At 38.8% G+C, this 14,015-nt stretch overlaps 1 protein-coding gene across 7 annotated transcripts in view; it reads right to left on the bottom strand.

Annotated features, from left to right (window-relative positions):
• Positions 1-14,015, bottom strand: part of RFC3 (replication factor C subunit 3) — a 731,429-nt gene that overhangs the window by 432,520 nt on the left and 284,894 nt on the right. For all 7 annotated transcript variants that reach the window (XM_079902595.1, XM_079902598.1, XM_079902597.1 and 4 more), the window contains one exon: positions 8,656-8,808. The gene's annotated coding sequence lies outside the window, so the exon portion shown is untranslated. The remainder of the gene's footprint in view (positions 1-8,655; positions 8,809-14,015) is intronic.

Raw genomic sequence — 14,015 nt, 5'->3', positions numbered from 1 at the left:
ACTTAACTAACCCTCAGGGAGTCACTGTTAACATCCTTCCCATTTTACAGCTGAGGAAACTGAGGCACGGAGGTCAAGTAGCTTGTCCAAAGTTACACCACGAGTAAGGGCTAAGGTTTGCTCCTAAGCAGTCTTACTACACACATGGAATTTAACTACCACATATTATTCTGATAGAATCACACAGGTTTGAGATAGGGTCAGCCTTATGTTTGAGCACGCAAGGAGGCTAATTCTTATAGGACCTGAGAATCTCATCATGTTCTATCAGCCTCCAAATATATCCTTATGTTTTTCTACCCATATTCACCCTGTCTCCTGCCTACATGTTCACCACTCTTTGCCTGGCCTGATATTCCCACCATCAGTGTTATTCCATGTAACTGTGTTGTCTTACATTTGGAAAGTCAGAATAGTCATTTTTTTAAATGTACCCATAGCAGGGCAGGGTCCAGTGTCTGGGATGTGCTGGACACCTCTCTGCGAGGGAAGTATTTTCCTCAGGACTTTTCCCACTAAATGGATTCAAATGAATGAGTTTATCACTTACATTTTAGAAGCTGCGAAGAGTCTGATGCTGAGCTTTTAAACTGGAGGGAAATTTGCTCATGCGGGCAAGTGCAGTGGCAAGAAATCTTGGTGGTCTTTGCTGGGAGTGCGGGAGGATGCATGAAAGCACCACTCGGGGTCAGAGGTCTTAGATTTTTGGATGAGGCGAGGCAGGTGCCATAGGAAGAGTCACTGATAGAATCACCAAAGAAAGATGGGAGATGGAATAAAGTCAGGAAACAGAAATGTGGCACCAACACCCAGCTTTGCAAACCTTATAGTTTTAACTGGGACAGAAAGAATATAAGGTACTTTCCAGGCTGAGGCAGCCTTTCTTTAAGTCTTAAAGGCCCTCTGGTTTCAGGTGGATGGAACTTTCTACTAACAAGCAGAGGGTCCATATACCTTATTCTGGCTTCTGGAGCTCCGGCTTTTATGTTCTGTCTTTGACCATTTCTTTAACCTTCCCCTAATTTTGTCTTTGATTTGCTTAAGCTATCTACCCATCCCCCAAGGAAATAGTCCACAAGGGCCAGCAAATTCCTATATTTTACATGCCATAGCCATTTGTAAAAGTTCAAGCAATACATGTATAGGCTATCAATTACAATTTTGAAGGCATCATTGGATTTTTAAAAAAACTTATTTGACTTGCTTGGGTAGTCATCTGACCATATTTTTTGGTTGTTTTGGTACCATGTAGGCATAGTCAAATAATGCTATTACATTATCCCTTATCTACATTTTTTACAGATTGAATTATCCTGATATCATTAACATCTATGACTAGAAAGTATTTTCTGATGCCTCACTAATTTTCCTTGCATTCCTTTTAACTTTCTCACAATTCATACCCTTTGATATGAATAGGACTTTAAGCAAGTTTATATTGATATAAAACTTCGAATATAACACAAAGGCTAAAAATTCAGATATTTCTAAGTACATACATTCTGTGTGTGTCTGTGTGCACACATGTGTGTATATGTTGTGTTTATACACATAAATTTGACATTGTAAAACAGAGCATCTGGTATTTTCATCCAGATGTTTGACATTATGTAGTGACTATAATCCAGTCAGCTATGTGCTTTAGGTCACATTTTTTTTCTTTTTTATTCATCGATAGGTGTAACATGCAGATAATCAGAAGATTTGCTGCAATCAAGACACAGTACATCTATCATTTCTCCTTAATCTACCATATTAGATTAGCTTAAAAGGATTTGGTTTTAAGTAGAACATTAGTCATTATCCACTAAGTATCTTCTTGTCTTCAAGTTATTTGCAAATTGATTGTATCAAGGTTTCTGCCAGTATTTTCTTAAGTATCCAAGTAAAGGTTACTTGTCTGTTCTGCTTGTTATATGACTCGTGACTTCATTTAGTTCTCTACTGGTGACAGATTTCCCTGTTAACACTTCAAGATAGAACCTTTAGGGAACCAGGCATATGAATAAAAAGAACACATTAAAACCAAGATTGGTGGAGTTGTTTCTATTGTTAGAGTTCCTACATATGAAATTCTGCCAGTATTTCAAATGCATACAGAATGCTTAAAAATACCATTTCCATTCTTAGTTGTATATTTGATATCAGGCTTAGCAAGCAAGATTATGAAAGATGCTTAGTTTATTAATTTTTACAACCACTGAACATGATAGACTCTTCAGTTTTGTTAGGTGATCATGACCTAGAAGGACCAAAAAGTTGAAAATTATAATAATTTTTAGGTTTTTCACTTTATAGGTAGATTAAACTATACGTAATACAAAGTCAATGTTATTTCATGAACTGTATGCTTGATATGCAATAATATGTTGCTCCTATGGATAAGTGTCAGCATTTAAAAATTAAGTTGGGACTTTCAAGATGGTGGAGGAGTAAGACGTGGAGATCACCTTCCTCCCCACAAATACATCAAAAATACATCTACTTGTGGAACATCTCCTACAGAATACCTACTGAATGCTGGCAGAAGACCTCAGACTTCCCAAAAGGCAAAAAAATCCCCATGTACCTGTGTAGGGCAAAAGAAAAAAGAAAAAAGGAGACAAAAGAATAGGGATGGGACATGCACCTCTGGGATGGAGCTATGAAGGAGGAAAAGTTTCCACACACTAGGAAGACCCTTCACTGGCGGAGATGGAGGGGTGGGTGGGAGGGAAGCTTCAGAGCCATGGAGGAGAGCTCAGCAACAGGGGTGCAGTGGGCAAACTGGAGAGATTCCCTCACAGAGCATCAGTGCCGACCAGCACTCACCAGCCCGAGGCTTGTCTGCTCACCCACAGGGGTGGGTGGGGGCTGGGAGCTGAGGCTCGGGCTTCGGAGGTGAGATCCCAGGAAGAGAACTGGGGTTGGCTGCGTGAACACAGTCAGAAGGGGGCTAGTGCATCACAGCTAGCTGGGAGGGAGTCCAGGAAAAAGTCTGGACCTGCCTAAGAGGTAAGAGACCATTGTTCTGGGGTGCGCGAGGAGAGGGGATTCAGAGCACCGCCTAAACAAGCCCCAGAGATGGGTGCGAGCCGTGGATATCAGCGCGGACACCAGAGACAGTCATGAAACGCTAAGGCTGCTACTGCAGCCACCAAGAAGCCTGTGTGCAAGCACAGGTCACTATCCACATCCCCCCGGGAGCCTGTGCAACACACCACTGTCAGGATTCCGTGAACAGGGACAAGTTCCTCGGGAGAACACACAGCGTGCCTCATGCTGTTGCAACGTCACGCCAGCCTCTGCCGCCGCAGGCTCACCCCACATTCCAACTATAACTACCATACCCCTCCCTCCGTTGGCAAGACTGAGCCAGAGGCCCCTAATCAGCCACTGCTTTAACTCCGCCCTGTCTGGGCGGGAACAGATGCCTGAGGGCTACCTACACGGAGAGGAGGGGCCAAAACCAAAGCTATGCGAACAAAGAAGAGAAAGGGAAATCTCTCCCAGCAGCCTCAGGAGCAGCGGATTAAATCACCACAACCAACTTGAGGTACCATAAATCTGTGGAATACAGGAATAGACATCGATTCATCGCCAAATTGAGGCAGAGTAATTCGGGAGCAACTGTAGACTTGGGGTTTGCTGACTGCGACTGATATGCTTCTGATTGTTATGTTTATCTTACTATAGGTTTTAGTGCTTGGTTTCATTGATGGATTTGATTACTGCTTTGGTTGCTCTCTTCTTTATTATTATATTTTTTATTTTAATAATTTTTATTTATTTATTTTTCTTTCCTTTTTTCTCCCTTTTCTCCTGAGCCATGTGGCTCACAGGGTCTTGGTGCTCTGGCCTGGTGTCAGGCCTGAGCCTCTGAGGTGAGAGAGCTGAGTTCAGGACATTAGATTACCAGAGACCTCCCAGTCCACATAATATCAATCAGCAACAGCTCTTCCAAAGATTTCCATCTCAACACTAAGACCCAGCTACACCCAACAGTCAGCAAGGTCCAGTGGTGGACGCCCCATGCCAATCAATTAGCAAGACAGGAACACAACCCCATCCATTAGCACAGAGGTTGCCTAAAATCATACTAAGTTAACAAACACCCCAAAACACACCACCAGACGTGGCCCCGCTCACCAGACAGACAAGACCCAGCCCCACCCACCAGAACACAGGCACCAGTCCCCTCCACCAGGAAGCCTACACAACCCACTGAAACAACCTCACCCACTAGGGGCAGACACCAAAAACAATGGGAACTATGAACCTGCAGCCTGTGAAAAGGAGACTCCAAACACAGTAAGTTAAGCAAAATGAGAAGACAGAGAAATACGCAGCAGATGAAGGAGTGAGGAAAAAACCCACCAGACCAAACAAATGAAGAGGAAATAGGCAGTCTACCTGAAAAAGAATTCAGAGTAATGATAGTAAAGATGATCCAAGATCTTGGAAACAGAATGCAGAAAATACAAGAAACATTTAACAAAGAACTAGAAAAACTAAAGAGCAAACAAACAATGATGAATAACACAATAAATGAAATTAAAAATTTTCTAGAAGGAATCAATAGCAGAATAACTGAGGCAGAAGAATGGATAAGTGACCTGGAAGATAAAATAGTGGAAACAACTACTGCAGAGCAGAATAAAGAAAAAAGGATGAAAAGAATTGAGGAAAGTCTCAGAGACCCTGGGACAACATTAAATGCACCAACATTTGAGTTATAGGGGTCCCAGAGGAGAAGAGAAAAAGAAAAGGACTGAGAAAATATTTGAAGAGATTATAGTCAAAAACTTTCCTAATATGGGAAAGGAAATAGAAAAAACTCTTCAAAAAAATTGCAGAGGAAGGAACACTCCTAAACTCATTCTACAAGGCCACCATCACCCTGATACCAAAACCAGACAAAGATGTCCCCAAAAAAGAAAACTACAGGCCAATATCCCTGATGAACATAGACGTGAAAATCCTCAACAAAACAGTAGCAAACAGAATCCAACAGCACATTAAAAGGATCATACACCATGATCAAGTGGGGTTTACCCCAGGAATGCAAGGGTTCTTCAATATACACAAATCAATCAATGTGATAAACCATATTAACAAATTGAAGGAGAAAAATCATATGATCATCTCAATAGATGCAGAAAAAGCTTTCGATAAAATTCAACACCCATTTATGATAAAAACCCTCCAGAAAGGAGGCATAGAGGGAACCTACCTCAACATAATAAAGGCCATATATGACAAAGCCAAAGCCAACATCATTCTGAATTGTGAAAAACCAAAACCATTTCCTCTAAGATCAGGAATAAGACAAGGTTGCCCACTCTCACCACCATTATTCAACGTAGTTTTGGAAGTTTTAGTCACAGCAATCAGAGAAGGAAAAGAAATAAACGAATCCAAATCAGAAAAGAAGAAGTAAAACTGTCACTGTTTGCAGATGACATGATACTATACATAGAGAATCCAAAAGATGCTACCAGAAAACTACTAGAGCTAATCAATTAACTTGGTAAAGTATCAGGATACAAAAATAATGCACAGAAATCTCGTGCATTCCTATACACTAGTGATGAAAAATCTGAAAGAGAACTGAAGGAAACACTCCCATTTACCACTGTCACAAAAAGAATAAAATACCTAGAAATAAACCTACCTAAGGAGACAAAAGACCTGTATGCAGAAAACTATAAGACACTGATGAAAGAAATTAAAGAGGTTATAAACAGATGGAGAGATAGACCATGTTCTTGCACTGGAAGAATCAACATTGTGAAAATGACTATACTATCCAAAGCAATCTACAAATTCAGTGCAATCCCTACCAAACTACCAATGGCATTTTCCACAGAACTAGAACAAAAAATTTCACAATTTGTATGGAAACACAAAAGACCCCGAATAGCCAAAGCAATCTTGACAAAGAAAAATGGAGCTGGAGGAATCAGGCTCCCTAACTTCAGACTATACTACAAAGCTACAGGAATGAAGACAGTATGGTACTGGCACAAAAATAGAAATATAGATCAATGGAACAGGATAGAAAGCCCAGAGATAAACCTACACACATATGGTCACCTTATCTTTGGTAAAGGAGGCAAGAAAATACAATGGAGAAAAGACAGCCTCTTCAATAAGTGGTGCTAGTAAAACTGGACAGCTACATGTAAAAGAATGAAATTAGAACACTCCCTAACACTGTATACAAAAATAAACTTAAAATGGATTAAATGTAAGGCCAGACACTATCAAACTCTTAGAGGAAAACATAGGCAGAACACTCTATGACATAAATCACAGCAAGGCCCCTTTGACCCAGCTCCGAGAGAAATGGAAATAAAAACAAAAATAAACAAATGGGACCTAATGAAACTTCAAAGCTTTTGCACAGCAAAGGAAACCATAAACAAGATGAAAAGACAACCCTCAGAATGGGAGAATATATTTTCAAATGAAGCAACTGACAAAGGATTAATCTCCAAAATATGCAAGTAGCTCATGCAGCTCAATACCAAAAAAAAAAAAACAACCCAATCCAAAAACAGGCAGAAGACCAAAATAGACATTTTCTCCAAAGAAGATATACAGATTGCCAACAAACACATGAAAGGATGCTCAACATCACTAATCATTAGAGAAATGCAAATCAAAACCACAATGAGGTATTACCTCACACCAGTTAGAATGGCCATCATCAAAAAACCTACAGACAATAAATGCTGGAGAGGGTGTGGAGAAAAGGGAACCCTCTTGCACTGCTGGTGGGAATGTAAATTGATACAGCCACTATGGAGAACAGTATGGAGGTTCCTTAAAAAACTAAAAATAGAACTACCATACGACCCAGCAATCCCACCTCTGGGCATATACCCTGAGAAAACCATAATTCAAAAAGAGTCATGTAGCACAGTGTTCATTGCAGCTCTATTTACAATAGCCAGGACATGGAAGCAATCTAAGTGCCCACTGACAGATGAATGGATAAATAAGATATGGCACATATATACAATGGAATATTACTCAGCCATAAAACGAAACAAAATTGAGTTATTTGTAGTGAGGCGGATGGACCTAGGGTCTGTCATACAGAGTGAAGTAAGTCGGAAAGAGAAAAACAAATACCGTATGCTAACACAGATATATGGAATCTAAAAAAATACATGGTTCTGAAGAACCTAGCTGCAGGACAGGAATAAAGAGGCAGATGTAGAAAATGGACTTGAGGACACGGGGAGAGGGATGGGTAAGCTGGGATGAGGTGACAGATTGGCATGGATATATATACACTACCAAATGTAAAATATATAGCTAGTGGGAAGCAGCTACATAGCACTGGGAGATCAGCTCGGTGCTTTGTGACCACCTACAGGGGTGGGATAGGGAGGGTGGGAGGAAGACGCAAGAGGGAGGGGATATGGGGATATATGTATACACAGAGCTGATTCACTTTGTTATATAGCAAAAACTAACACAACATTGTAAATCAATTACACTCCAATAAAGATGTTAAAAAAATTAAGTTAATTTTACATATTGATATACCTAGAAGAAAGCATGATATAAAACGAATAGGAATGGACTTAGGAGTCCCATAGACCTGGTTTATGTCTCAGCTGGTCCACCTACAATCTGTGTGACCTTGGACAAGGAACCTAAGCTCTTGAAGCCTCAGTTTCATCATCAGTAAGTCAGGGGGGTATTTCCTATATCATCGATTTGTAATGGGCTCAAAGGATATGATATAGTTAAGCTCAGCACAACATTTGACACATAGTAACTGATAACTGAACACTAGGGTTCCAAAAATTCATAGGCTTTCTGGAGAGATGGGAACTATGATGGAAAATCTGCTGAACCATTTGGGGCAATTGCTTTGCTCATTTCATCAGCACTGGGGCAATGCAATGGCATCTGAATCACTGCTGTGTGGTTTCTGGGATAGTCAGGTCTAGTTTGAAGCCAGGTTAACATTATATTTTATTGGTTTTCTGATTAGGCAGAACTACCCATATAGGGTAGCTATACCACATAAATAAGCTTTGAGATTACTTTTAGGCCTGTATTGAATAGTATTCAGATCGTAGAGACAAATAGAAAATTGGTATAGGCTCTAAACAAATTCATAATCAATAAATTAACATCATTAGGTACATGCCTGTTGTATATAGAGTGACACATTGCTAAGAATTACACCAGCAATGACTCAAATCAAAGTTAGGACCCTATTCAATGACTCAAATCAAAGTTAGGACCCTATTCACCCAGCCCAGCTTAAAAAGTGAGCTGAACACTCTCTGGGATCTTTTTGTCAGGATGTTGAAGGGTTGCTCCTGACCCTAAAGAGGGCCATTATCACCATTATCAACATGTGAACAAATATTTAAAGCCCATGCAGTCAGGGCCCTTGAATATATTGACCACCAATATAACCTTTGGTCTCATTAAAAAAATCTAATTTATAGTAGGCTATCAAACAGTATTTGTTGAATGAATAAATTAATTAATTTTCAATTAGGCAAACTGTTGGATAATAATTAGCCTGCAGAGTGACTGAGCTGAAGTTTTGCTGGTTGAGGGTAAAAGAGTAGCCCAGTCCTCTGTTGGTTCAAGTCTTATGGTTTCTAACGTTTCTCCAAATGTCTATATATAATTTCTTACCTTACTAAGCACAGTCTACTGAACATAACTGCATCTTTCAATGATGTGATGGATCATTACAGCCTCAGGATTATCATGCTAAATCCAGTCTCATCTTTCAGTTGCAGGTATAGATGTAGGATGGGTAAGAGTTGGGATGAAGGAAGTGTGGACCTGAAATATAAAGTTAAGATTTTCATTAAAATAAATACCTATTACCCAAAAATGTTTTGTCATATATCTTGTTCTAAAATCCATATGGAGAAAAATATCAATATTTTCTCGGCTTGTCTGGGTAACTTTTACTACAATGAAAATCCTATTATCACTCAATAGGTGAATGAAGTTTGTTTTATTCCAGAAACTGTTTGTGAGCACCTATTGTATACTAGGAAGCTACTGTGCTAGACACTAGGAATACATAAAATGATAGGACAGGGCTTCTGCACTTGAGAAGTAGACTCCTTGACATTTAATCACAATTCAGTATATTATAAAAAATTGCTATCTCTATAACAATATATAATTACAAGATACTGTGTTTGGCTAAAAGTGATTATTCTGTGTATGAGAACTTCCCAGAAGAGGCGATATTTGAAATAAGTCTTAAAGGATGAGTAAGAGTTCACCAAGACCAAGGTCATCAGGTTATACAACTCCAAGGAGCACCATCACATTGTATATAAATGGTGACCTCTGAGTTTGTGCTCCTGAGGAAGAAACTTTTTTTTATATGGATTAGGATGACTTCAGATACAAATAAACAGAATATTACAGAAAGTGGCTTAAATAGTAAGAGGTTTTATTTCTCAAAGTCAAAAGGAATGTGGTCTAGGGAGGTTCAGGTGCATGGCTGTGTCAGCCAGGATCTTCCATCATTTCACATCGTTGTCCTCAGCATGTTGGCTTCTGTCCTTGGGTTTATCACCTATGGTCATAAGATGGTTTCTAAAGCTCTTAGAAATCATTCAAATATAGGAAAAAAATAGAGCAGGTGAGAAAACTCTCCGTGAAGTTCTCATTTATTTTTTTTAAGGGAGGAAAATACTTCACAGACATCACCCAGAAGATTTACCCCTGTGTCTCAGTGGCTAGAACTTATGACCATTACTAGCTACAAGAGAGATTGAGAAAGCAAGGAAATAATATTTTTAACCTCTATTGTGTGAAGCACTCTCCACTAGGAGAAAAAATAAGGGAAAGAAAAGCTCTTGGGGACTTCCCTGGTGGCACAGTGGTTAAGAATCCGCCTGCCAATGCAGGGGACACAAGTTCAAGCCCTGGTTTTGGAAGATCCTACATGCTGTGGAGCAACTAAGCCTGTGTGCCACAATTACTGAGCCTGTGTGCCACAACTACTGAAGGCTGCGCACGTAGAACCCACGCTCCGCAAAAATGACAAGCCACTGCACCACAACAAAGAGTAGCCTCGGCTCGCTGCAACTAGAGAAAGCCCACGCGCAGCAACGAAGATGCAGCCGAACAATGCAGCCAAAAATAAACAAATAAATGATTTAAAAAAGAAAGAAAGAAAAGCTCTTGGGTAGGAATTCACAATATCTTAAAACTATTCTAAAGTTAAAAAAAAAATTAGACTTTTGGTCTCCAGAATTATACCTTTGACAAATATTATGATTTTTCTTATGTTTGCTAAAACTATACTTATTTTTTTCTAATATTAATTTTTTTCCTTCCTCAAAAGTAGTGTGCTTCAGCTTAACATCTTTTATTATTCTATCAAGATACCTATGAAATACATATTATTATAGTTAGTTTATATCTGCAGAGTAGAAAATTGGAGCAAGAAAGGCTTAAACAACACAGCTAGCAAATAATTAAATAATGAAGACCAGAACTGTCCCTGGTCTCCCAACTCTTAGATCAACTTTTTTCCTATGATGTCTCAAATGTTTATATTTTCATAGTCTGATATTACATGGTAATATAATGATATAGTACTTTAATTACATATAGTATAATACAGTTTGGTACTATAACATAGTGTAATAGTTCATCTCTGCCATATTTCAAACTGACCAGTTTTGCCCAAGATAGATAAATCAGCCTGTAGGAATTATGCATTACAGGTTTAAAGGTAGTTCTGTTTAATGGGTCACTCTCTATTGCAGGAGCCCACTATCTTCTCAACACAGCCTGAGAGAATAAAAGAATTGGCTTTCACTTTAAAATTAGAGGAGTTCAGGAAATGACCTGGGTGTGAGGGCAACAGAGCATAAGAAAGGTGACTTGAAATGCAAGAACTCTATATTCCTTGGACTACCTTCTTCCTCTGTCCTCTGGCTTGCATCTGCACCTGGCAAGTAACAAAATCACCAGCAAATCAAAAGAACACATTATGCCAAGAGATAAGACGAGCCTTTAGAAACCCAAGAGAAGCTAAAATATACTTCATTCCTGGGGGAAGAGACTGCACGGGTCATTTGAAAACTCTGAGATGTACTCTATGCTCAAGATCAATAGATTTAATATTCGATAGCAGCAGCCATGGTCGCCATGGTGAGCAAGACTCTGACTATAATTACAAGGTTCGCCTGGATGGATTGCAGGGAGAAAGTTTTTATGAACAAAACAGACTTGGCACCCTTACAAGGCTTATCTCCAGCATACTTCTGACAGTCAGGGGCAATTCAAAAGATGGTGCCTTTGAAGATATAGTAGAAACCACAGTAACTGGGTCATTTCATTCTGGGGCTTTCAAACACTGCTCTTCTAAATCAGGCTAGGGTCTAAACAGCTCCCAGTGTCCATAGCTATAATTTAGGACTGTGCCCAAGTGTTTACTTGACCTCATTTTCCAACATGAAGAATTAGCTAGTAAACAAGTCAAAACAGAATTTCCCCAAAACAAGCACACTTTGGTCAAGGCAGATCCACTCAAGCCGAACCCTGTAGCATGCATCTAAAGAATAGGAAAGGTCAGTGACAGGATTTCTCTAAGATGGCATCATGTGTTTTCAAAAGAGTGAACCAGAAGACCTGGTGGAATGTCATGTTTCTGAGTTGTAAGTTGTTTGTTATGCTTTAATCAGGCAGATTATTATGTAGTTGCTTTAAAAAAGTGTCTCAGAAGCTTTTGCATAGCAAAGGAAACAAACAAAACGAAAAGACAACCTTGTAAATGATATAACTGATAAGGGGTTAATATCCAAGATATATAAACAGCTCATACAACTCCACATCAAAAGACAAACAACCTGATTAAAAATGGGCAGAAGAACTGAATAGAGGAAATGCAGATGGCCAACAGGCACATGAAAAGATGCTCAAATCACTAGTGATCAGGGAAATGCAAATCAAAAGCACATTGAGATATCACCTCATACCTGTCAGAATGACTATCATCAAAAAGAACACAAATAACAAATGTTGGTGAGGATGTGGAGAAGGGGAACCCTCATACACCACTGGTGGGAAAGTAAATTGGTGAAGCCACTGTGGAAAACAGTATGCAGCTTTCTCAAAAAACTAAAAACAGAACTACCAAATGGCCCAGCAATTCTACTCCTGGGTATACAACTGGAAAAACAAAAACAAAAAACACTAATTCAAAAAGATATATGCACCCCAGTGTTCATAGACGCATCATTCACAATAGCCAAGATACGGAAGCAACCTAAGTGTCCATCAACAGATGAATGGATAAAGAAAATGTAGTACATATGTGCAACTGAATACTACTCAGCCATAAAAAAATGAAATTTTGCCATTTGTAGCAACATGGATGTACTTGCAGGGCATTATGCTAAGTCAGGCAGAGAAAGACAAATACGGTATAATACCACTTATATGTGGCATTATAATGGAACACCACTGTGGAATCTAAAAAATTCAATAAACTAGTGAATATAACTAAAAAGAAGCAGACTCACAGATATAGAAAACAAACTAGTAGCTATCAGTAGGGAGAGAGAAGGGGAAAGAAGTAATATAGAGGTAGGGGAGTAAAAAGTACAAACTATTAGGTATAAAATAAGCTACAAGGACATATTGTACAACACAGGGAACATAGAAAATATTTTATAATAACTATAAATGGAGTATAACTTTAAAAAAAAGAAAAGAAAACTTTGATTATAATCTAAAATTAAGTTTTCATGCATTGGTGGCAAATGACAAAAACAAAGACAAAATTGGGCCTTTTTATAAAGCTAAAAATATTTGATCATTTTAATTCTAAAAAAAAGATATATATTTAGTTGTTAATCAGTTATTTCCACTATAAGACATATGACCATCAATTACGTGCCTGGCTATTTATGCTAGAGAAATGAAAATTTATGTCCTCCCAAAAACCTCTGTCTGATTATTCACAGCAGCTTCCTTTGTAAGAACCAAAAGCTAGAAACAACCCAAATGTCCTTCAGTGGGTGAACTGTGGTACATCCATGCAAAGGAATACTACTCAGCAATAAAAAGGAATGAACATTGATACACACAACAAATTGAATGGATCTCAAGGGCAAACTGAGTGAAAAAAAGCAGATTAAAAACATATCCTGAATGATCCCATTTATAAAACAGTCTCAAAATAACAAAATTATAGTGATAGAAAATAGATTGGTGTTACCAGAAGTTAGGATTGGGAAGGAAGTATGATTATAAGGGAGTAGCACAATGGAGTTTCTTCATGGTGATGGTACACTTATGTATCCTGATTGTGGTGGAAGTTAAGCAAATCTACACATGTGATAAAAATTTTATAAAATTATACATTCCCCCCCTAAAAAAAGTCTGCATGTAAAAAAACAGATGAAATCTGAGTTAGGTATGTAGTTTAGTTAACAGAATTATACTCATGTCAATGATCTGCTTCTAATAATGTCCTATGGTTATGTAAGATGCTATCATTGGGGGAAGCTGGGGGAAGGATACACAACTCTCTGCACTAATTTTAGAACTTCCTGTGAGTCTAAAATTATTTCAAAATTTAAAAAAAAATGGAAACAAAACATTAGGTTCCCTCATTTACAGAGAAGTAAACTAAGATTCAAACAGGCTAAATAACTTGCCCTTATTTAAAAAAAAAAAAAAAAAAGCCTTTGAGCTAGTAAAAAGCCAAGTTGAGATTTGAACACCAGGGCTTCTGACTTTAAATTCAGGGCCCTTTATACCACAGTGCTCCTATTAGCCATGTGTTTATTGGGAAGGTAAAGATCCAGGTGATACGTGAAGGTTGTCCAGGTAGATGGAACAACATGTTCAAAGCCAGGAAATAAACAAGAGCAAGGGAAAGAAGTACAAACCACCAAAGGCTGGGGAACGGGGGAAAGCAGAGAGATAAGAGCACTGAACCTTCAGGGGGGCCAAGAACAGGGATAGAGGGAACAGGCTGACAGGCCAGGAGGTTGTGGACTGTGGAC

Source organism: Stenella coeruleoalba, assembly GCF_951394435.1.
Source record: "Stenella coeruleoalba genome assembly, chromosome: 18".
In the NCBI taxonomy this organism is placed as follows: Eukaryota; Metazoa; Chordata; class Mammalia; order Artiodactyla; family Delphinidae; genus Stenella; species Stenella coeruleoalba.
Note: the sequence above shows the minus strand (reverse complement) of the source record. Positions and strands in the feature narration are given on the sequence as shown.